Raw genomic sequence first — 22,950 nt, 5'->3', positions numbered from 1 at the left:
TTTTGATGTGATGTTTTATAATTGTTCATATAGTTCCTAGATTTGTCTTGGCAGGTAGATCCCCAAGTATTTTTATACTGTTTATAGTTATTTTAATTGGAATTTATCTTTCTCTTCCTGGTAAACTTTGTTGGTAATATATAGAAATGCTAGTGATTTATGTGGGTTTATTTTTATATCCTGCAACTTCTTTTCAAGTAGTTTTCTAGTTGATTCTCTAAGATTCTCTAAGTAAACCAATATATCATATGCAAAGAATGATGTATTTGTTTCCTCATTGCCTTTATAATTCCTTAAATTTTTTCTTCTCATATTGCTATTTAATTTTTCTAATACAATATTGAATAAAAGATGTGATAATTGAATCCTTGTTTCACTTTTGAACTTATTGGGAATCTAATCCACATTACATATAATGTTTGCTGATGGTTTTAGATATATACTATTTATCATTTTAAGGAAAGCTTTCTTTATTCTTATGCTCTCTAATGTTTTAATAGGAATAGTTATTGTATTTTTTCAAAAGATTTTTGACACCTATTGTAATCATGATTTCTGTTGATTTTGTTATTGATATGGTCAATTATGGTGATAGTTTTTCTAATATTAAACCAACCCAGCATTACTGCAGTAAATCCCACCTAGTCAAGGTATATGATCCTTGTGATAGATTTCTTCTGATAGATTTTTTTCCTTTGGGTGTTTATTGATGACTTGCTTTCTTTTTTTCTTATATTTCTGTTAGTTTTGTTGTTGATATGATCAATTATGCTGATAGTTTTCCTAAATTTGTACCATGCCTGCATACCTGGTAGAAATTTATTTGATCATGATGTACTATCCTAGTAATAACTTGCTGTAATCTTTTTGCTAAAATTCTATTTTAAATTTTTCTATCAGGGTGGCTAGGTAGTGCAGTGGATAGAACATTGCCCTAGAGTCAGGTTTATCTGAGTTCAAATCCAGTCTCAGACACTTAATAATTACCTAACTGTGTGGCCTTGGGCAAGCCACTTAACCCCATTGCCTTGCAAAAAAAAAAAAAACCCTAAAATTTTTGTATCAATATTCATTATGAAATTGTTCTATAATTTTCTTTGTTTACTTTGGCACTTTCTAGTTTAGGTATTAGCACCATGTTTGGGGTCATTAAAGAAATAGGACAAAATTCTTCACCTTATTTTTCAAATAGTTTATATAGAATTAGAATTCATTGTTCTATAAATGTGTGGTAAATTTCACTAGTAAATTCATCTAACCCTGGAAATTTTTTCTTAGGGAAATTATTGATAGCTTCTTTGATTTCTTTTTCTGAAATAGGGTTAAGTATTTTATTTCCTCTTCTATTTATCTAGATAGCTTATATTTTTGTAAATATTCATACATTTCACTTTTATTGTCAGATTTTGTTTGTTGAGCAAAATAACTGAATTATTATCTTAATTTCCTCCTCATTGGTGGTGATTTAACCATTTTCATTTTTGATACTGACAATTTGGTTTTCTTCTTAATTTTTTTTAAATAAGATTAACCAAAGGCTTATTGGCTTGTTTTTCTTTTTATAAAACCAACTCTTAGTTTTTATTTATTAGTTTAATAGTTTTCTTACTTTCAATTCTATTAATTTCTCCTTTGAGTTTCAGAATTTCTAATTTTGAATTTAATTGAGGATTTTTAATTTATTCTTTTTCTATCTTTTTTAGTTGTATACCTAATTCACCAATCTCCTCTGTCTCTATTTTATTTATGTAAGCATTTAAAGATATAAAATTTCCCCAGTTATAGACACAACTGTCTATTTTCTACCTAATCTGTTTCCCAGATCTACTTCTCCTGGTGTTTTGATGACTACTGTTTTACAATATAGTTTTAGATCTGGATGGCTAGGCTACCTTCCATTGATTTTTTTTCTTTAATTCCCTTAATATTTTTTACCTTTTGTTCCATCAGATGAATTTTGTCACAATTTTTTCCTAAACCTATAAAATGAATTTAGTCTATTGGCATGACATTGAATAAGTAATTTAATTATGTAGAATCGTCATTTTTTTAAAATTGTATTAACATGGTCTACCCATAAACAATTGGCATTTTTCCAGTTATTTAGATATGACTTTATTTGCGTGAAAAGTGTTTTGTAATTGCATTCCTATAGTTCCTGGGTTTGTTTTAGCAGGTACTCTCTCAAGTATTTTATGTTAGTAATAGAGAGAAATACTGATGATTCATGTGGGTTTATTTTATATCCTGCAACTTAGCTAAAATTGTTACTTGTTTCAAGTAGTTTTTAGTTGATTTTCTAGGATTCTCTAAGTGTGCAGTCATATCATCTGCAAAAAGTTAGAGTTTTGTTTCCTCATATTCTAATGAAGGAAGACAACACATAAAAGGGAGCTGAAAAGCAAGACAGAGAGAAAAGTTAGAGACCTGTGAAAGGTAATAAAATATGGCCAAGCCTGGGCCTTCCTCAAAATGGGAGTTCTGGGAGAGACTCACCAGATGAGTGGAAAGAATAAAGGATTATTCCTGGGTAAAAAAAAGTCACAGGCATAAAGGAAATTTCCAGGGCAAGAAGGTGCAAGAATTTGTTTTTCATGACTATGCAGATTTGTTTCAAAGCTTTTGAATTTCAATGTTTCCTCAGGATTGGAGGGAGAGAAATAGGGAGAAAATAAATTTTTTTCATTGGAAATTTTTTTAAATTCTCTAAGCAAATAAAGGATGGGTTGGCAAGAATGACTATAAGTCAGATAATAAATCCCAGGAAAAGGAGGGGGAGCAGCCTGAAGGTCAGTAAATCAACAAAAGTCTGGAACAGATGGCATAGATGGATATAGCAAACCTCAAAGGGGAAAAGATTTCTGTTGGTAGCAGAGGGAGGAATTGAAAGTAGCAGTGGGGAGTAAGGAGTACGTCATCTCCTCCTGACCCAATGTGTCAGGGGACATTGAGGGAAGAAGCAACAGTACTGATGGAGGCATCTAGGATTGTTAGATTTTCTGAATGGAGTTAGGATTCTATAAATACAAGAATATGGAAAGAGGGTGAAAAGAAAGGACACACTGAATCCAGAAGGTGGGTGAGGAAAGGATTGGTGCAAAATGATAGGGCCAAGCTAGCTAGAGACAAGAACAAGAAGAGGCTGCAAGGAAAGATGAAGTTAGCAAGTAGGAATCGACAATTCTGTATCACCAGGACCAGGGAAACAGGGCATAGTCCTGGAGAAATGCTAGTTATTTGGACCCCTTCAGGTTTTTGCCATGCTGTACGGAGAAGTTAGGGCCAGTCACAGAATTATAGATTTGGAGCTGGAAGGAACTTCAGAGGTCATTTGGTCAAATGTCTTTCTTTTACAGATGAGAAAACTGCTAGCCACTGAATTTAAATTATTTGCTCAAGTTTACATAGGTAACAGAGCTAGCAGAGCTAGTATTTGACTCTAAACCAAGTCAAAGAGCTATGATTCTAAATCCATATTTTTTTCCCCATTACAACAAGTGTTCCCTGATCTAAATCCTGAAGAACTAGAAATTCTGGTAGCAGGGAATTTGTGGCAAAGGTCTATCTCCCAAGAACTAAACTAAATTTATAGTGGTGTCGACTTGGTATTTAAAGTATAAAGGTGTGAAGGGTGAAGACCAAGACTCTAGGCATTTTCAAATTCAAACTGGTGGCTGTGGTCTTTGGGGGTGGAACAAAGTTTTGCTTTGAAATCCCAGTGTTTTCACCCAAAGTCACAGGTCCTGAGGACCTAAATGGACAGTGCCAAGCCTTTGCCTAATATCCTAGTCTTCTGAATCCCAGGAATAGTACTTGAGTTCAAATTGAAGTCCATTTTAGATCCTTGTCAAAACTGATCCTTGGTACACTGATGTGAACACATAAACAATATTTTTAGCACCATTATTCTATGTGACTTCCACTCATAGAACATCAAACTCTCTGAAGAATCAAAATTGCAAATGGAGAAGTGGAGCAATGAATGGGAGTATAAATAAGCTACAGTGTAAGAGATTATCACTCTGAAAATGCATTGTCTCTCTGACCGCCTCTTCAAAAGACTTGCAAAAGAGACTAAGGTCACTTTTACAGAATTAAAATTATCCTCTTTCTTGGATACCTCTGAAATGAAGAAATGAGAATGGAGAACAGAAAACACTGCAATGCTTCCACTGCACATGGCCACAGATGAAGAATAAAATCTGCTCAGACAAATGACCCATTAGCTGCATGCCATCTACTTTATGACCACCAGATGGCACTCACATCACGATCAAGAAAGGTCAACTGATGATTTCTCAAAAGAAGCATCTAAATATCACCATCACAGAGAAATATCCAAGATGTGGTCATCTTTAGTGAATTATGCTCCTCGCTCACAGGGTCTCTCATCCCAAATAGCTGTCTGGGAAATAAGCCCTACATTGCAAGAATATAATAAAACTTGCTCTGCTCCATTAACAAAGAAAGGGTCTGATTTCTGAGGTCTCCGAAACTCAATATCACAGTAAAAATGCTGAGCATTGGAAGAAAATCTAGATATAGGTTAATCGTGCATGGGTGTTGGGGAGATCTTGACTTTTTCCAATGCATTCATTCATTCATTCATCTGAGATCTACTATTTGCAAATAAGGCAGCTAGGTGATAAAGTAGATGAAGTGCCAGCCCTGGAGTTAAGAAAACTCATCTTCCTGAGTTCAAATCCAGCCTCAGACACTTACTAGTTCTGTGACTCTGGGCAAGTCCCTTAACCCTGTTATCTTCAATTTCTGCACCTGTAAAATGAGCTGGAGAAGGAAATGACTAACCACACCAATATCTTTGCCAGGAAAACCCTGAATGGGGTCACCAAGAGTTGGACATAACTGTACCTCAAAAGAATTTTTTCAAAGTAGCTCATGTACATGTATAAAATCATACAGAATAATAATTGAGTTTTATAGCCCTTACTTTGTAACAGGCACTGTGCTAGATGTTTTACAATTATTATCTCATTTGATCTTCACAACCTTCTGAGGGGGTGCTATTTTTTATCCCCATTTTATAGATGTGGAAAAACAGAGCTCAACTTGTAAGAATCTGAGACCAAATTTTAACTGAAGTCTTCAGTATTTCAGACCCAGTGCTCTATTCATCTGACTGTACATAATTCCTTGAAAGTGGCAATGAGAAAGGTAACTTTGTTTGATGTTCCTCTGAATATTAATATCAAACAAGGTATAAAACTGGAGGGAATAGAGTACTATACTTGTATTTTTTTTTTTTAGTAAATTCACCTTCAAGTAAAAACCTTGAAGATTTTACTATTATCCCCAATTATTCAGACAAGGAAACTGAGGCTGAGAAAGTTTAAGTGAATAGTCTCTGGCCACTCTGACATTAAGTCTTTAAAGCAGATCTGAATTCAGGTCTTCCTGACTACTTAGCTAGCTTATGTTAATAAAACTAGTATCAAGGGGCAGCTAGGTGGTGCAGTGGATAAGCACCAGCCCTGGAATCAGGAGTACCTGGGTTCAAATCTGGTCTCAGACACTTAATAATTACAAAGCTGTGTGGCCTTGGGCAAGCCACTTAACCCCATTTGCCTTGCAAAATACCTAAAAAAAAACTAGTATCAAGTTCAAATGGAGGAAAATTTATCTATAACGGTGAAATACTTCTGATGCTCCTAGTAGGAGCTGAGACTCTGATATCAAGTCCAAGAACATTGTTTAAAAAAATCCTACTATTCACATGGAAAAATTAAGCAGGTGAAAAGTTTACTGTCTAGATACATGTTTGGATGGATAACATTGGATAGATAATGAAATGAACTAATCCATCCTTACATTCTGTATCTTAGACAGATATATAAATGAGTTGGGCCCAGAATGGAATTGAAAGAGAGTAGACTGCTTTGCCTTTGCAAAATTAAATGGTGCATTTATTAAACTCATACTTCTCTCTGATACAAAGGCTCCCCTTTTTGAACACTTTATGCCTATGAACCATGGAAAATCACATTTTCTGAAGATATAAAAAACACATAGATAATAACCTAAATCAAATTGCTTGCCTTCTCAATGAGGAGGGAAAAGATGAAGGAGAAAGGGAGAGAATTAAAAATTCAAAATTTTAAAAAAATGTTAAAGTAGTTTTTTCAGGGATTGGAAAAAAATAAGCTATCTGAGAAAAACATACATATACACACAAATATGTTCAGTCAGGACAAATTTTTGCAACTTCTTGACCAAAGAATAGTTATTTATAATGGTATAAGAACTAGAAGGTATTCTAGAGGTTATCTAACTCAATTTAGTCATTTTAAAAATAGAACTTGAAATATTTGCTTCTGGTCCCTTAGTGACTAGTTAACCAGGAATTTTAACCCTGGTAGGTTAACTCCAATTGCAATGTCTTTTCCCTTATATTGTGTACTTGTTTATATATTTTCTACTATTTTATTTCATTGATATAATTCAATAAATAGAAAAAACAAATAACATTTATTGCCTTAAGAAAGCCCATACTATAATGCACATTGTAGTCTAAGAAATAGAGGGAGGTTTATTAGTTATTTCCCATTTACTCAGTGAATTTAATCAGATTGTCACCTTGGAAATCGGAGAGCTCTGGGCCAAGAGAGGATAAGGTAAAGGAAGGAATGGAGACAGATAAGAGGTTAGCAGCACCTGCTCTGGGGATGAGATAGAGCAAGAAGACAAGGAAAGGAACTTCCTAAATGGTAACAACAATGAGATTTTCTGATTTAACAGTCAATGTAGTCTAGTATTTGATAAACCCCAAAACCCTAGGTACTAGATAATGACTTCATATTTGACAAAAACTTCTGGGAAAACTAAAAACAATCTGACAGAAAGTAGATGTAAACAATGTAAAGATGTAAACTTAATAAGTGGTCTGCAACATCTCCACTCCTTCAACTCCATCTCATCAGTGGAGTTGAAATATGGTAAAGTCTCTGAGTCCAAGGCCTTAATAGATCTATTAAAATGCATGCCTCAGAGAACTGCTCTACAAATAAGGTGTTCCACTGTTTGGGAAATCCTGTTCTAACATAAATTAGGAAAATTGGGAATGAGTGGGTTGAAGGAAAGAGAATGGGATTAGAAAACTAATAGTTGTCAGAAGTTTAGAGTTTGGTCCTATTATCTCTAAATAAACCTTCCCAAAGTAACTTTAATTGAAGTTTAACGTGATAACAAGTTTGCTCAACGTGACCAATCTACCAATCTAAATCAAATCAATTCAGCAGATACCTATTATGCCCCAATTAGGTACAAGGCATTGATTGTGCTCTCTAGCTCTGGATTTTTCTGGGACCCAGGAACAATTTAATAATGTCCTCCCCTTTCCAAAATAGGGCAAATAACAAGGTCAACAAGATTATTGTTTTTTTATGTTGCCTTTTTTCCCAGGTTCTCTCCCTTCTAATGTTCCCACCCCTTCACTATGTGGGGGTGCTTATTTTTCTTTTTTTTTATTTTCAGCCATTTTTCCCTAATGGGATCTTTTTCTCTCCCTTTGATTTGAATTTCACCTGCTCCTCTTTTTTTGACATTGCATTCTTTATTGCCTTTCAGAATATGATAATTTTTCCTGTAAAGAAGCAAAAAGTCTCATTTCTTTTTTTTATAAATTGCTTGAATAGTAGATTAGGGAATGCCTTAGAGTCTAGTAAGACATTCACAAATGTCTTTCATGATATCCCTATGAACAAAATTTAAAAATGTGGGCTAAATGTAGTTTTGCACTAGTATAAGCATAAAATCAAAACTATGACAGCAAAATCCATTTTCTATGCAGAAATCCTGCAACCCAACCCCACTCTCTCCTCATGCCTGAGGCAGTTTCCTGAAGAACAGCCCTACCCGATGATGGACTGACAGACCTCTGAGTTCATGAAGCTGTAGATTTGTGTACGTGGAAAATGGACTTATTCAGATTCAATAGAGACTTCTGGAAGAAGCAGAAAGAGAATTTGAGAGAAATGAAAAGAGAAATATGCACTCTCTTAATCAACAAACGTTCACTAAATATTTGCTGCAAACTAGACACTTTACTAAATAACGAGGAAACAAAGAAAAAGCAAAACCAATCTCTGACCCCAAGATGCTTTTATTTTACAGGAGGGACAGCATATAGAAATCAGAACACATAAGATAAATTCAGAGTAGGTGAAAAGTAACCTTAGAAACACTAACACCAACATCTGTAGGACCAAGAAAGTTCCAAGAAAGTCCTCCTAGAAGAGGGTGAGTTGAAGCTTTCTTAATAGAAGTCAAATGGGGCGGCTAGGTGGCACAGTGGATAGAGCACCAGCCCTGGAGTCAGGAGTACCTGAGTTCAAATGCAGCCTCAGACACTTAATAATTCTCTAGCTGTGTAGCCTTGGGCAAGCCACTCAACTCCACTGCCTTGCCAAAAAATAAAAGACCTAAAAAAATAAAAAATAAATAGAAGTCAAATACTTGGAGTGGGGTGTCAGAAAGAAGCATGGGGATAGTAAGTAAGAAGGCACAGAGATGGGAGATAGAGTGCCCTGATTGGTTGGAACTTTGAGTATGTGGAAGAAAGACTTGAAAGATAAGACTTTAATGTTGACTTGAATGCTAAGAAATGCAACTTTAAATGCCAGATATGAGGTTTGGGATTTGGTCATGGATCCCAGGGAGCCACTGGTGTTCATTAAATAGATAGGATGACTGGTTAGACATATTCTTTAGAAAAATGACTTTGTTGGATGCCTAGGGGATAGACTGGAGTGAGGAAGTACTTGAGGCAGGGAGATTATTTGAAGGCTTTACAACAGTCTAGGTGAAAGGCTCTTTGGTGGTGACAAGAATTGAAAACTGAAGGAATGGTCACCATTTGGGGGATAACTGAACAGTTAAAAATGTATTTGATGGATTACAATTGCTATAAGAAATAATGAAGGGAATGGTTTCAGTTTCAAAGAACATTGGAAGGCTTGTTTGTATGGTGTGAGTTATGAGTGAAGTGAGCAGAACCAGGAGGATAATTTATTTAATAACAACAATATAATAAAACCAAACAACTTTGAAAGACTTGGGAACTCTGATTAACCTGATGAGCAACCAAAATTCCAGACTCATGATGAGATATACCATTTGCCTCCTGGTAGAAAGAGGATGGGTTGTATGTATGTATCTGTGTGTATATGTATGCTCACACACACACACATACACACACATATGTAGCATGGAGAGAGACAGACAGATAGACAAAAAGAACACCAGTGCAGGAATTTGGTTTTTTGACTACAGGCTTATAGCAGGAGTTCTTTCCCCCATCCCTGCTTTTTCTCATTGGAATCAGGGAGAGAAAGAATGACCATCTGAAAATAAAATAAAATTTAACATAAAAAAAAAAGTACAGAAAAAAGTGGTAAGGATATGAACTAAGGTGGTGGCTATTTGAATGAAGAGGAGATATAGAGACATAATGGTAAAGGAAACATATTTTGGAGAAAGGAATTATAAGATTTGATGATGGATATGTGGGTTGACAAAGAGGAATTGGAGATGAAGCTGAGCTTGTAGCCCTAGGTGACTAGAATAATGACAGTATCCTTAATAGCAATCAGACATATGAGAAGAGGAGAGGGTTTGTGAGGAAAGATAATGAGTTCTGTTTTGGATATGTTTAGTTTAAGATATTTGTAGGATGTCTGGTTAAAAAATGTCCAGTAGGAAGTTGATGATGTGGAATTAAAACTTAGGAAAAGAATAGGGCTGGATATGTACATCTGGAAATCATCAACATAGAGATAATTTGAACACATGGGAAGCTAATAAGATTGTCAAGTGGGGAAAACACAAAGCTAATGAGAAGAGGTCCAGGACAGGGTTTTGGAGATCAATCACAATTATTGGACATACCCTGCAAGAAAAACCAGCAAAGAGTGAAAAGAAACTGATATAAAAGGAAAACTAAAGAGAGTGGTCATCAGAACTAAAGAGGAGACTGAGAGTATTCAGGAGAAGAAAATGGTCAGCAATGGCAAGGTCAAGAATGAGGATTAAGAAACTATTAGATGGGCAGCTAGGTGGCGCAGTGGATAAAGCACCGGCCCTGGAATCAGGAGAACCTGGGTTCAAATCCGATCTCAGACACTTAATAATTACCTAGCTGTGTAGCCTTGGGCTAGCCACTTAACCCCATTTGCCTTGCAAAAACCTAAAAAAAAATTATTAGATTTAATTTTAGTTATTATAATTAAAAAATCACTGGTACATTTGAAAAGAACAGTTTTAATGGAAGAATAGTATCAGAAGACAGATTGTAGGTGGTTTAGAAATGTGTGAAAAGAGAGAAAGTTCAGATTGTAGATGTTTATCTGAGTTTATTAAGTCTATCTGAGAAGCAGAGAGAGAGAGAGAGAGAGAGAGAGAGAGAGAGAGAGAGACTCTGTGTGTGTGTGTGTGTGTGTGTGTGTGTGTGTGTGTGTGTGTGTGTGTTGGAATCAAGCACTAAGGTCCATAACCTGAGATCCATGTAGTATGAATGGGTCCGCATAACGAGGCCCATAAATTCAAGTAGAAAAGAATCATGCCTTTATTTTCACTAACCTCTAAATAAAATTTAGTTCTTCCTTCAATTGTTTAAAAGCATACTTCAGAGAAGAGGTTTAAAGATTTCTGATACTGCCAAAGGGACCCACAACACAAAAAAGTGAGGATCCACCAATCTGGTAATTTGTGTGTGTGTGGGGGGGGGTTGTTTGCTTGTTTTGTTTTTAGAATGGAGACACTTGAATATGTTTGCAAGTAACAAAGAAGGAACTGATAGAAAGGAAGAGATTGAAAATTAGACAAATAATGAGAATGATAAAGAAAACAATCTGCTGGTGAAGTTGGGAGTGGATGGGAGCAAAGGTTAATGTAGTTGTCTCTTCTGCAATGACTTTTGTAGTACAATTGTGTCCAATTCTTCATGACCCCATTTGGGATTTTCTTGTCTAAGATCCTGAATTGCTTTGCATTCTCCAGCTCATTTTACAGTTGAGGAAGCTAAGGCAAGCAAGGTAAAGTGATTTGGCCAGGGTCACACATAGTAAATGTCCAAGACCAGATTTGAATTTTGGTAGAGAAGTCTCCCTGACTCCAGAACTAACATTCTATCCATGTCACCGCCTAGTTGTCCTTAGAGACTTGAATGGAGGAAATAGTAAGAGGCTATCAGATGGATAATTGAGAGAAGGGGGAACTTTCGGTGAATGCACTAAATTTTTTCAGTAAAATATGAGGGGGAGAGAAGTAATAAGAGACTTGGAGAGAGATGAAAAGGTTTATAACAGCTGCTTTGGTGAGTAGGAAAAAAAATCAATTTAGGAGGAGAAAAAGGATTGCCTTGCTTTAGAGAAAGCTCAATTGAGATTAGGTACCATTAATTTATAGTGGTCCCAGTCAACACTTTTTATTATTCCCTCTAGTTCAACAGCAAGAGAACACATGGGAGCTAATGAGATTGCCAAGTGAGAAAACAAAGCAAATGAAAAGAAGACCAGAACAGGGTCTTGGAAGACAACACTAAAGAGTGAAAAGGAACTGACAGACATATAGAAGAACTAAAGAAAGCAGGAAGCAAATGGTTTAATCTGGAGGAGGGATTTGACGAGGAATGATTGAAACAAGGGATTCAAGAATGCAGAATAATATAGAGTTGAACTAGTTCAACAGAGTGGGAAATAGAAAAGAAAAGGAAGGTAGACAGGAAAGAATTGAGTACCTGAGCTGGTACTAAGGGATGGAGGGATGGAGGAACAGGAGATTATAATGAAAATGAAAACTAGAGGTTGAAATAAAGATGGAAGGATAAAGGATCGTTACCATATAAAGACTATTCAGGTTCTTGAATATGTGAGTGATGGCAAGATGAAATGGAGAAGTAAATCTTAGGAATTGAGGAAATCGAAGAACTGAGAAAATGGGATATTTGGGGAAACACTTAATGTACATGAAGTCCCCTAGAATGAAGGAAGAAATTGCAGTACAGGTAAGGGTATAAGCCAGGCACTGAACTAATTAAGAAAGGAGAGAGAATGAATGGCATAAGAGATATTGCTGAGTGATAAAAGTAGAGAGAGACTAGAGACAGGTTTGGAGAGCAAGCTCTTGGCTCACTAATCATGATCCCATAACCATAAATTCCAAAAGTACCAGTATCCAATGAGATGAATAAATTGGATCCTTAATTACAGACTTAAATTTGCAAATGATTTATTAATTAGATGGTTTGTGAACAATTAGAAAAAATCAAGGAGTCAACAAGGATTTGTCCAGTTTTGTTTCAATCAAAATGTAGAGGAAATAAAATATATTCTAAACCTGATACTCACGAAAAGGAGTTGGTTGCTATGGAAACAATAGAAACCTTGGGAAGGAAGTAATCACTTCATCTTAAACCTGATCACAGGAAAGGAAAGGAAACCTTGGCATAGTCTAACATACACTTGAGATGTGAGAAAGAATAGGGAAGGGAAGGGAAAGGAAGGGAAGATAGAAGACAATAGCTCTTGTGTCAGGATTTCCTAGTTTCTTAGTTTCAAAACCACTTCTTTCCTACACAACTAAGCAGAGAAGAGAAAAATGTTAAAATTAAGGATCAAGGTAGTAATATACTTCCTCCTCACATTCTTACCACTCTGGTTCCAGTTATCATTACCTCACATCTAGACTATTGCAGTTGATTCTTGTCCTTTGTTATTGAAGAAGAAAAAAATGACATCACTATGTTTGAGAAAAATTACAGTGTGTTCTATTGTGGCTGATCAGACCAATACAAACTCTAGCACAGGTTGGGCACAAATAGTCCATGTGAACACCTGGGGTGGGTGCTCTAAACTTAGGGATGTCATGTTTCCTTTGAGCTGCTTTAATTCTGCCTTTCTCGTAGAGGGCAGCATCCTCACTGATGAGGGCATGTCATGCTGAGTGGGCCTATACCAGTGTCTCCCAAGTTGTACAATCAGTTCAAAAGTTCTTCAGTGAGACCTTCAGGGTGCCTCGGTACCACTTCTTCTGACCCCCCTGGAGTGCTTTTAGTATAGCAATAGTCTTTTGGTGGGTCTGCCTGCCTCAAATCACTCCCTATTCCAATTTGTACTTCAGACACTAAAGTGATTTTCTTAAAGTGCAAGTCCGAAGATGTCACTCACCCCTCATCCCAACCCATAAACTCAATAAACCGTCTCCTCCAGGATCAAATGCTAAATCCTCTCTGTCATTCAAAGTCCTTCATAACTTTTCTACCTTTCCAGACTTCTTAAACTTTACTTTTTCAACCTGTGATACTGGTCTTCTGGTTTTTCCACAGCTCTGGACATCTTCTCTGCCTATCCCCCATGCCTAGAATGCTCTCCCTTACTCATTTCCAAGTGCCAACTAAAATCCCATCTTTTACAGGAAACTTTTCCTGCCCTCTTTTACTTCTCATTCCTTTCCTCTTTATTTTTTATTTATCTTGTACATAATTTGTTTCCTGTTTCCCTCATTAGACTATAAATTCCTTGGGGATAGGGATTATCTTTTGTTTCTTTTTGTATCCTTAATGCTTAGCACAGTGCCTGTCTCATAATAGGCATTTAATGTTTATTGATTGATTAATTTTTTTCCTTTTATTATATCCATGTGACCAGAAAATGCTTAAATTTTTTTTCAGGTTTTCAACCTTCTTTAAATATAACTAATAGGCCTGTAACAAATTATTAAGGAAAGAAACCAGGAATGTTTAAGGTTTCAGGGATAATCCTAAACTAAATGGTCTGATGAGTTGGTCCTACATGGGACATGGGTTCTTCATCTTATCTTTATATCTGTGTGATGCTTTATAATTTAAACATCATAGCTGGGGGCAGCTAGGTGGCTCGGAGGATAGAGCACTGACCCTGGAGTCAGGAGTCCCTAAATTCAAATCCGGCCTCAGACACTTAATAATTACCTAGCTGTGTAGCCTTGAGCAAGCCACTTAACCCCATTAGCCTTGCAAAAAAAAAAAAAAACTAAAAAAAAAATAATAGCTGGTATTTATAGAGTGCTTTACAAACATACAAATTTTATTTGATTCTTACAACCTTATGAGGCAAGATGAGAAAACTGAGGCACAGAAAAACTAAACAAATTTCCCAGTTACCACTCAACACTACCAGTAAGTGCCAGAAAGAGGACTCAGACTCAAGTCTTTCAAACTTCAAGCCCAGCATGTCATGTCTTAACTGCTTTTAGAGTCACACCTAGGCAGCTTCTCAATCCTGTCACTTTTTTAGCTTTGACAAGAAGTCTCAGCCTCCTCATTGTCCCCCCTCTGCAAATGGGAAACCTAATACTTGTGCTTCTCAGCTTACCAGCTTACTATGAGGAAACTGAAAATTGCAAAATGCTCTATAAACTTGAGCTATTGCCATTTAAATCAGATGCTTTTCTGGGCATCTCTTTTTTTTTTAAGTTTTTTTTTTTTTTTTGCAAAGGCAACTTGGGTTAAGTGGCTTGCCCAAGGCCACACAGCTAAGTAATTATTAAGTGTCTGAGGTTGGATTTGAACTCAGGTACTTCTGACTCCAGGGCCGGTGCTCTATTCACTGCGCCACCTAGCCACCCCTGGGCATCTCCTTTGACTTAAGAATGCTGGACATTAATTATCATCTGCCTTTCAAGACCTGTCCACAATCACACTACTAATTTATATAGCATGGTCAATACGAAACCAGACCTCTCAGCCACTGATTACCCACTGCTTGGAACTCCCAGCAGTAGTGGGGTTTCTCTGTTCCTTTCTCACACTCAAAAATTACAGAATGTGGAGGTTTCCCCAGAGACCGCCAGGCAAACAAACACTTGGCTTCACTTTAGGATAACGTGACTCTGATCTTGAACTGATGTCAAATGTGCCAATCCTGCTTTAAATGAGCACAAAGAAAAGCAAGGAGGAAGAATGGAGAAGGGAGCAGAATTTATTTTTAAAAATTCAAGATTGTCATGAATATAAGGAAATTAATTCCCACCCTCCCTCCCCACCACAAATGTACTACCTTTTTCATTTCAAGGAACATTATAGAAATTTCCATTCACCCTGGATTGCTAATCTTCTTTAGCCCACATGTAGCAACAGGACAACAAACTGAGGTCAGCATACCAGGCTGATTAACATTCCTCTCTTTATTCAAAAGATCAAATTATTCAAAAGAGCAAAATATTGCAAATCACTGCCAGGGACTTTAAATGCCAAAAGAACATGTACTTCTTGCCCAAAAGCACATGTTTTCTTTGTTTATTTGGCTAGAAAAGCAAGCAGTGCTATACAATAGCCAAACCCATTGCACTGGCCTGTGGGAGTCTCTAAGTCCAGATCTTATCTTGCTATTGATTTACAAAATAACCTTGAGAAAGTCATCAATCCTCTCTAGCTTCTCTGAACTTTATACATGGAAAGCAACTGATGAAGAGAATAGTTTGTAAAGTGCATTGAGATCCTTAGAAAAGGATTATCTTTTTTTAAGGTTTTTGCAAGGCAAATGGAGTTAAATGGTTGTCCCAAGGCCACACAGCTAGGTAATTATTAAGTGTCTGAGGTCAGATTTGAACTCAGGTACTCCTGACTCCAGGGCTGGTGCTTTTCCCACTGTGCCACCTAGCTGCCCCCTAGGAAAGGATTATCTTAAGGTCAAAATAGAATTTCCTTAGTGGACTAGGAAAAAAAGATATCTAATAATCAGAAAATGTTCAGACAACCTATAAAAAAAACCCTAGGGAGATCAGCTGTTCACCTCATCCTCTCACCATGAGCTAGATATGTTTGAATTATTCCCCATCGATTTGAGTTACCCCCCACTTATACTATCATCCAGCTTGCAATATTGAGAGGCAGTTTTAGAGCAAAAGCACATAATGGAATTGGAATCAGGAAGACTGGGCTTCAAATTCTACTTCATACACTACTATTTAACCTCTTAGACTTAGCTTTCTTGTCTATAAAGGGGAGGGGTAGTATTATCTGCAGTACTTGGCTCATATTGTTCTTGTGAAACTCAAATGAGAAATGTGGGCAAAGCTTAAAATAGCTTAGATCCTCAATATTGGTTATAAGGTCCAAGCTCTATGTCATAGCAGTGCTGGGATATGTCTTGGAAGTTATTCAACCTGTATGAATATTTCAATGTATTGTCTCTGAAAATTAGTTATCTTGCCTAAACTTGAAGATATCCAGTGCTGTGAAACTCAAATCCTCACTTCAACCAATGCTACTTTGGGATAGTTATTATAATTGGGATGCTCTTCATTATATATATATATATATATATATATATATATATATATATGGTATTAAGTCCCTTGTGATCTAGACCACCTTCTTCTGAGCATTTTTCAGACTATCAAGGCATTTCCTAAAATGTGGCACCATATCTGGTTTGATTAGCAAAGTATTCAGAGCCATCACCTTCCTTTGGTCTGGGCATCCTGCTTCTTTTTATTAAGTGCACTAGGATCAGATTAGCTCCTGGATGGATGGATGGACATTTGTCCTTCATGATTGAAGAGGACCACGTTATCATATAAATGATGGCATGACTTGCACAATTATGTTTATTTTAGTGAAGGGAGTGAACTCCCACATATTACACCCACTAAAGCTTATAATCTTATGAAATCCACAGATGTTGTTCACATAAACAGTTACTTAACCATGCTCCTACCTCTACAGGCATTTGAACAATGAATTTTTCAAACCTGCAAGTGTTGAATTTTACACTTATTGATATCTGAATCTTGTCTTCTTGGATTCAACCTCTCCTTTAATCTCTAAAGATAATTTTTGGATCCTGATTCTGTCAGCCAGGCTGTTAGGTATTCCTCTCAGCTTCTTGACATCTGCACTGTATCTAACATGTGATCTATGCCTACAATAAGGTCACTGATAAAAATGGTAAAATATCACTAGGTCAAGGACAGAATTCTCTAGCACTTTACTGAAAACATGCCTCCAAGGGAACATCTGAATATTGATCGACATTTTTCCAGTTCAAGTCTTCAATGAGTTCTGAATCTACTTAACTTCATTTTCATCCAAGTTACATCCTTCACATTGTCTGCAGTTCGGCCTTGTGGCTACACTGTGCTGATTGGTGCTTGGCTTCTTCAGAAAAGTCTTGACCACAGGCTTCATGCCATTCCCAGCCTCCCTACTTTCTATCCATCTCCTTGTCAACCACTTTGTCCCCACCCTGTAACCTTTGTCCTCACTCCCCTTCCATTCCCTGACATCAATTCTGTAACTGTAAGCCATAATTCCTGAATTCCATTGTTCCTGAATGGAGAGTATTGAGATGTACAACCCTATGAGATGATCATATTTGCCATCCCTGTAACTTTCAAGATCAAGTGCTCTCTATAGCCATCAATCTACTTTGTATATTGTTCCCCTCCCCTCTTCATTAGAATGTTTTATGGAGAACTCACACAATGCAAGCGCTCACATGGTAGACAGAAAAAAGAGAAACAAGGACACTCTCAAGGTCTCTCTTAAGGACTTTGGAACTGATTGCATGACATGGGGAAATACTGGCAGAGGACCACCCAACATGGCATGTCCTCATCAGAAAAAAAAGTGTTGTGCTGTATGAGCAAAGTAGAATTAAAGTAGCTAAAAAGACATTTAGAGAATTCACCCCAAATGGACTATTTGTACCCTACCTGTGGTAAAGTATTCTGAACTCATATTAGTCTGATCGGTCACTATCAGACACACTGTAACTTGACTCTAACATAGTGATATCATTTTGGTCCTCTTTGAGAACAAAGAATGATCATACATCATTAGAATGTAAGCTTTCTGAGGGCAAAGTTTATAATTGTATCCTCAGTACTTAACATAGTGCTTGACACATATTAAGCACTTGATAAATTCCCTTTTAATTATTCACAAGGTATCAGGAGAAACAGTCAAATCACTGTGCAGAATTGTGGCTATATTACTAATCTATCAAAAATGAAAATGCAATTAGTCTGGCATGATGTAATGTTTCTGATAAGCTAACTGTCTTTTACAGGTCAGTGCTTCACTTTCAATAGGCTTAGAAAGTATCCCTTTAATAATGACTTCTAGAATTTTTTCAGAAATTTGAAGATATACTAATTATATTAATTCCATAACAATCTATACATAGATTATGTTAAGCAACATAATCTTTTTATATAAACCTCTTAGCTATGTTAAGGAAACCTATTTAAGGAGTCCATAAGAGTTTTTTGAAATAGTCTGACTCCAATCACCTGGTGTCTTTCCTAAATATATGCTTACTGGCCTCCTTAGCTTCAGAATAGCCTGGAAAAACATGTATAAACTGATGCTGAATGAAGTGAGCAGAACCAGAAGATCACTGTACACACTAACAGCAATATTGGATGATAATCAACTATGATGGACTTGTTCATTTCAGTAGTACAATAATCAAAGACAATTAATTCTAAAAGAACTTTGTTGGAAAATATCTTCCATATCCATAAACCATGGAGTTTAAATGAAGACCAAAGCTTACTATCTGCAATTTTAATAATTTGTCTTATGTATCTCTTTTCTCACTAATACTTTTTCCCATTTTGATTTTATTCTTCTTTCACAACATGTTTAATATACATTTATGTTTAACATAATTATACATGTATTATCTACAAATTTTAGATCACCTTCTGTCAGGGGAAGGAGGGAGGGAAGGGAAGGCAAAAAATCTGAAACTCAAAAACCTTGCAAAGATTGCTTTCTGAAAACTATCATTATATGTAGTTGGAAAAATATATTTTAAAAATATTAAAAATAATAATAATAGCTTTCTCATATTCCCTACAGTTATTTTGGCCTGATGATTTGAGCTACTGAAGGACATCTAGGTGCTTTCTGACAACCTGTTCATTTATCTTGGATTTCAATTTCCTGTACAAGCTTTGTTCTCCCCTTTCCAAACTGACAGATAGGAACTAAATAGTTTTGTCTTCTGTCAATAGTCCCCATCTACCTCAGATCCTATTATTCTTTTCCATTATATTTTTCAAAAATAGAAACACCAAGATCAGGCCAAGGTTTTGAATAACTTCTACTCACTTACTTTCATGAACAGAGCTATTCCTATCAACTGATACTCTTTCTGGACTAAAGCATTCTCCACTAATTAGCAAATTTCCAGCCCCTCTTATTTTCCTAGCTGAATCCCTAACAGCCTGAGGATAAACCACCACCCCCAACCCTTCAGGTTCTCTCCATTCAGCTCAGAATTTCTCACTTCAGAACTGACTGCTCCTTTTATTTTGAACTCTTCTAGAGCTCAAACTTTATAAGCACTTCCTCCCATGCTCCTTTTTCATTGTCTAGCCCTCACTGAGGCCTAGATCTCACCAGAGGATACTTCATCTCTGTCCATTCTTTTTTCATACTGATTGCCCTTCTCTCATATCCCTAACTTACTGATACCAGAAGGGGAACTTGGAATATTCCTTGCTCCCCATTGAAGTTTCCAAACTCCTTCTAATACCATCACTTGTCAGACTTTGGGTTCACTCTATACAAATTTAGTACCCAGTTCGGGTCTTAGAATCTATAATCTGCTAACTCCCAGGACATTGTCCCTCTTTTCTCAATAAATTCATAACCTAGGTCACAATCTCCCCTCTCCACTTTGACTTCATGCAAATTTCAACTTAAATGGCATTTTTCTCTCAAATATTCTTATCTTCTAGTATTCCTTAATCTTCCAATATCTTCCAATTCCTTAATCTACTTGAATCTACTTCAACTATGGACAGAGATGGCCATCTCTTCTATTTTGCCATCACTAAGAAATTTTTCAAGAGAGGCAAGAAAGAAAAAAGAATTAGTAAACAAAATCCCAAAGTGAAATGATTAAATAATGGGAAGATGGAATAAGGGGAGAGAGGAAGAGAATCATTGGGAGCAAGATCATCTTATAAAAAGAATAAATTAAGTAACTGAAGGAAAGAACATAATACTATATTTACAACAGAAGAAAGAAAAATCATAGCTTGGTGGGAAAAAGGAATATTAGTGACAAAGGGAAATAAATATAAACAGTTCTCATAACTTTAAATGAATAGGTCAAAGAATTCAATATAATAAAAAGAATGACAGATTGGATTAGAAATCAAAACTCTACAACCTGTTGCTTAAAAAATACATTTTAAAAAGCAAAGACATAACACAAACTAGAATAGAGCATAAAAAAAGTACTTTAAACCAAGTAAAGTCACAAAAAGCAGGTATTATAATGATCTTATCTGATAAAGCAAAAACAAATATTCAAAAAGTATAAAGGAATAAGGAAATTATATTTAAGTGAAAGAAACCAAAGACAACAAAGCAATACCAATAATAAACTTTTTCACTCCAAATGCCATAGTATCCAAATTTATTAAGGAAAAAATTAATGAAGCTAGTAGAAATCATAAACAGTAACACAATAGAGACAGGAGGTTTTAAAATCCCTCTTTCAGGGTTAGATAAGACTAATAAAAAGCTATATTAAAAAGTGAAAAATGAAACTGAACAAATTGCAAAAGCTAGAAGTAAAGGACTTATGATATCTTGTAAATGGAACAGAAAAAGAATATATATTTACATTTATATATGTATATAATATAATATAATATGTGTGTATTTTATACTTATGTGTATGTAAATATTTCTCAATACCACATGGTATTTTTTTACAAACTTTTATAAAACATGACCATGTATCAAGGCCCAGAGATACTGCAAACAAGTGTAATAAGACAGAAATAGATAATACATACTTTACAAACTATAATATAATAAAAATAGTCTTTGGTTCATAGACTAAAAGCAAAAGACACAGAATCCATCGGAAATTTAGCATTAAGTAGGAAATAATGAATAGTCAGAGAACAAATAATAGAAATAATTAATAATTATGAGGAAAAAATGATAATGATGAAACAACACATGAAAATTTCTGAGATATAGACAAAACAGTCCAGGGAGTGGGAGGTAGATGGGGAATGGGAATTATATTTCTGCAAATATACATTAACAAAATTTTAAAAAAAGAATTAGTAGCTAAATGTCTAATTTTAAAAATTAGAAAACCAACAAATAAGCAAAGAAAATAAACACAAAAGATCTGATATTGGAACTTAGAGGAGAAATAGATAAATTGGAAACAAAAATAGAAATAAAAGAACATAAAAACTGGTTCTTTGGAAAAAATTTTAAAAATCGATAAACCTTAAAATAATCTGATTAAAAAGAAGGCAAAGACACAAATCAATATAATAAATGTGCTAGGTAAAATCACCACAAAACCTGAAGAAATAAAAGTAATAATCAGAACATATTATACACCATTACATGCTAACAAATCTGAGAAGAAATTAATAAAGGAATGCCTTCAAAAATATAAATACCTGAGAACTATCATAAGAGATAGAGATCTTAAATAAATAAATCTCAAAAAAAAAAGAAAATACACCTAGCTGTAGAGAAAGTTGGGTAAATGACCTAGAGGTAGGGGCAGCTAGGTGGCACAGCAGATAGAGCACTGGCCCTGGAGTCAGGAGTACCTCAGTTCAAATCCGACTTCAGACACTTAATAATTACCCTAGCTGTGTGGCCTTGGGCAAGCCACTTAACCCCATTGCCTTGCAAAAACCTAGGAAAAAAAAAAGAAGAAATGATCTAGAGGTAGGCACATGATCACCACAAGGGTGGGACAACAAAGATATAATTAAATTGTATGACTTGAGAACAAGAGAGAAATCTGTGTTAATGCTTAAAACAACAGAGTATTTCAATGTTTTCCCATTTTTAAATAGATTTTGGCAGGTCAGTGGAATGGAAAAAGGTAATTCATGACCTATTCATTTAAAGTTATGAGAATTATGTTTATATTTATTTCCCTTTGTCACTAAGGTAATTCACAAACCACTCCTTCTTATAAATGTCATAGTCATAGTAACTTATATTTGTTAAGTATCTACTTTGTGTAAGACACTGTGCTAAATAGTGGAGATTGAGAGAAAAAACAAAACCCAATACAGTCCTCAAGAACACGTAAATTCTAGTTCAAGTGTAGCAAACGTGTCCGAATTAGATTGTGATAGGAATTTCTGGGAATGTACAACACATTTTTGCTCTTATAACCCTATGTCCTTTCAAATAAGGAAGAGAATGAAAATGCATGCTACAATCTAGACTAGAATAGTTAATGTCAGCAGAAAAGATTATCCAATTCATTAATTAAAGTTCTATTCACACTTCTTTTATCAATTCTAACCCTATATTTGTTTGAAATAAATCTCCCTCATATAACCACTGTCACTTTTTAATAAATGATAATGTATTTTAATTTCTATAAGAAATTATGAATTAATTTCAACCTTATACCACAAATAAAAAAAATCTAAGTTTAGTCAATATTTTTACACAATTCCAAGTATTATTAAAGCATGTTTCATTTTAACTAATAAATCATCATTCTTCATAATAGAAGTTAAATAATACCCTGCTACTTAAAGCACTCTTTGATAGGTGTTCTGTTAGGACATAAAAGATATATTCTGGATTTATTCTAATGGTGTTATCTAGGCCAAAAAAATGAACACCAGTCCTCTCTATTTTGACTTTCTACTTTTGGTTCTTTTGATTTGCAGTTATAGCAACTATGGGAAGAACCTTTCATCCTTTACTGATCTCTTTCTTTGCCTTAGGAACCACACACCCTACCCTTATTGACCTTGCTTCACCCTATTCCCCAAATCTCTACCTCCTGCGTATCATATTGACCTTTACTATTGTTATCTTCTTCAATTCTACAAACTACTCCTTCTTATAAATGTCATAGTCATAATAACTCATATTTGTTAAGTATCTACTTTGTATGAGACACTGTGCTAAATAGTGGAGATCCA

This window comes from Macrotis lagotis, chromosome X (genome assembly GCF_037893015.1).
Source record: "Macrotis lagotis isolate mMagLag1 chromosome X, bilby.v1.9.chrom.fasta, whole genome shotgun sequence".
Lineage (NCBI taxonomy): Eukaryota > Metazoa > Chordata > Mammalia > Peramelemorphia > Peramelidae > Macrotis > Macrotis lagotis.
This window is presented reverse-complemented; position numbering follows the sequence as displayed.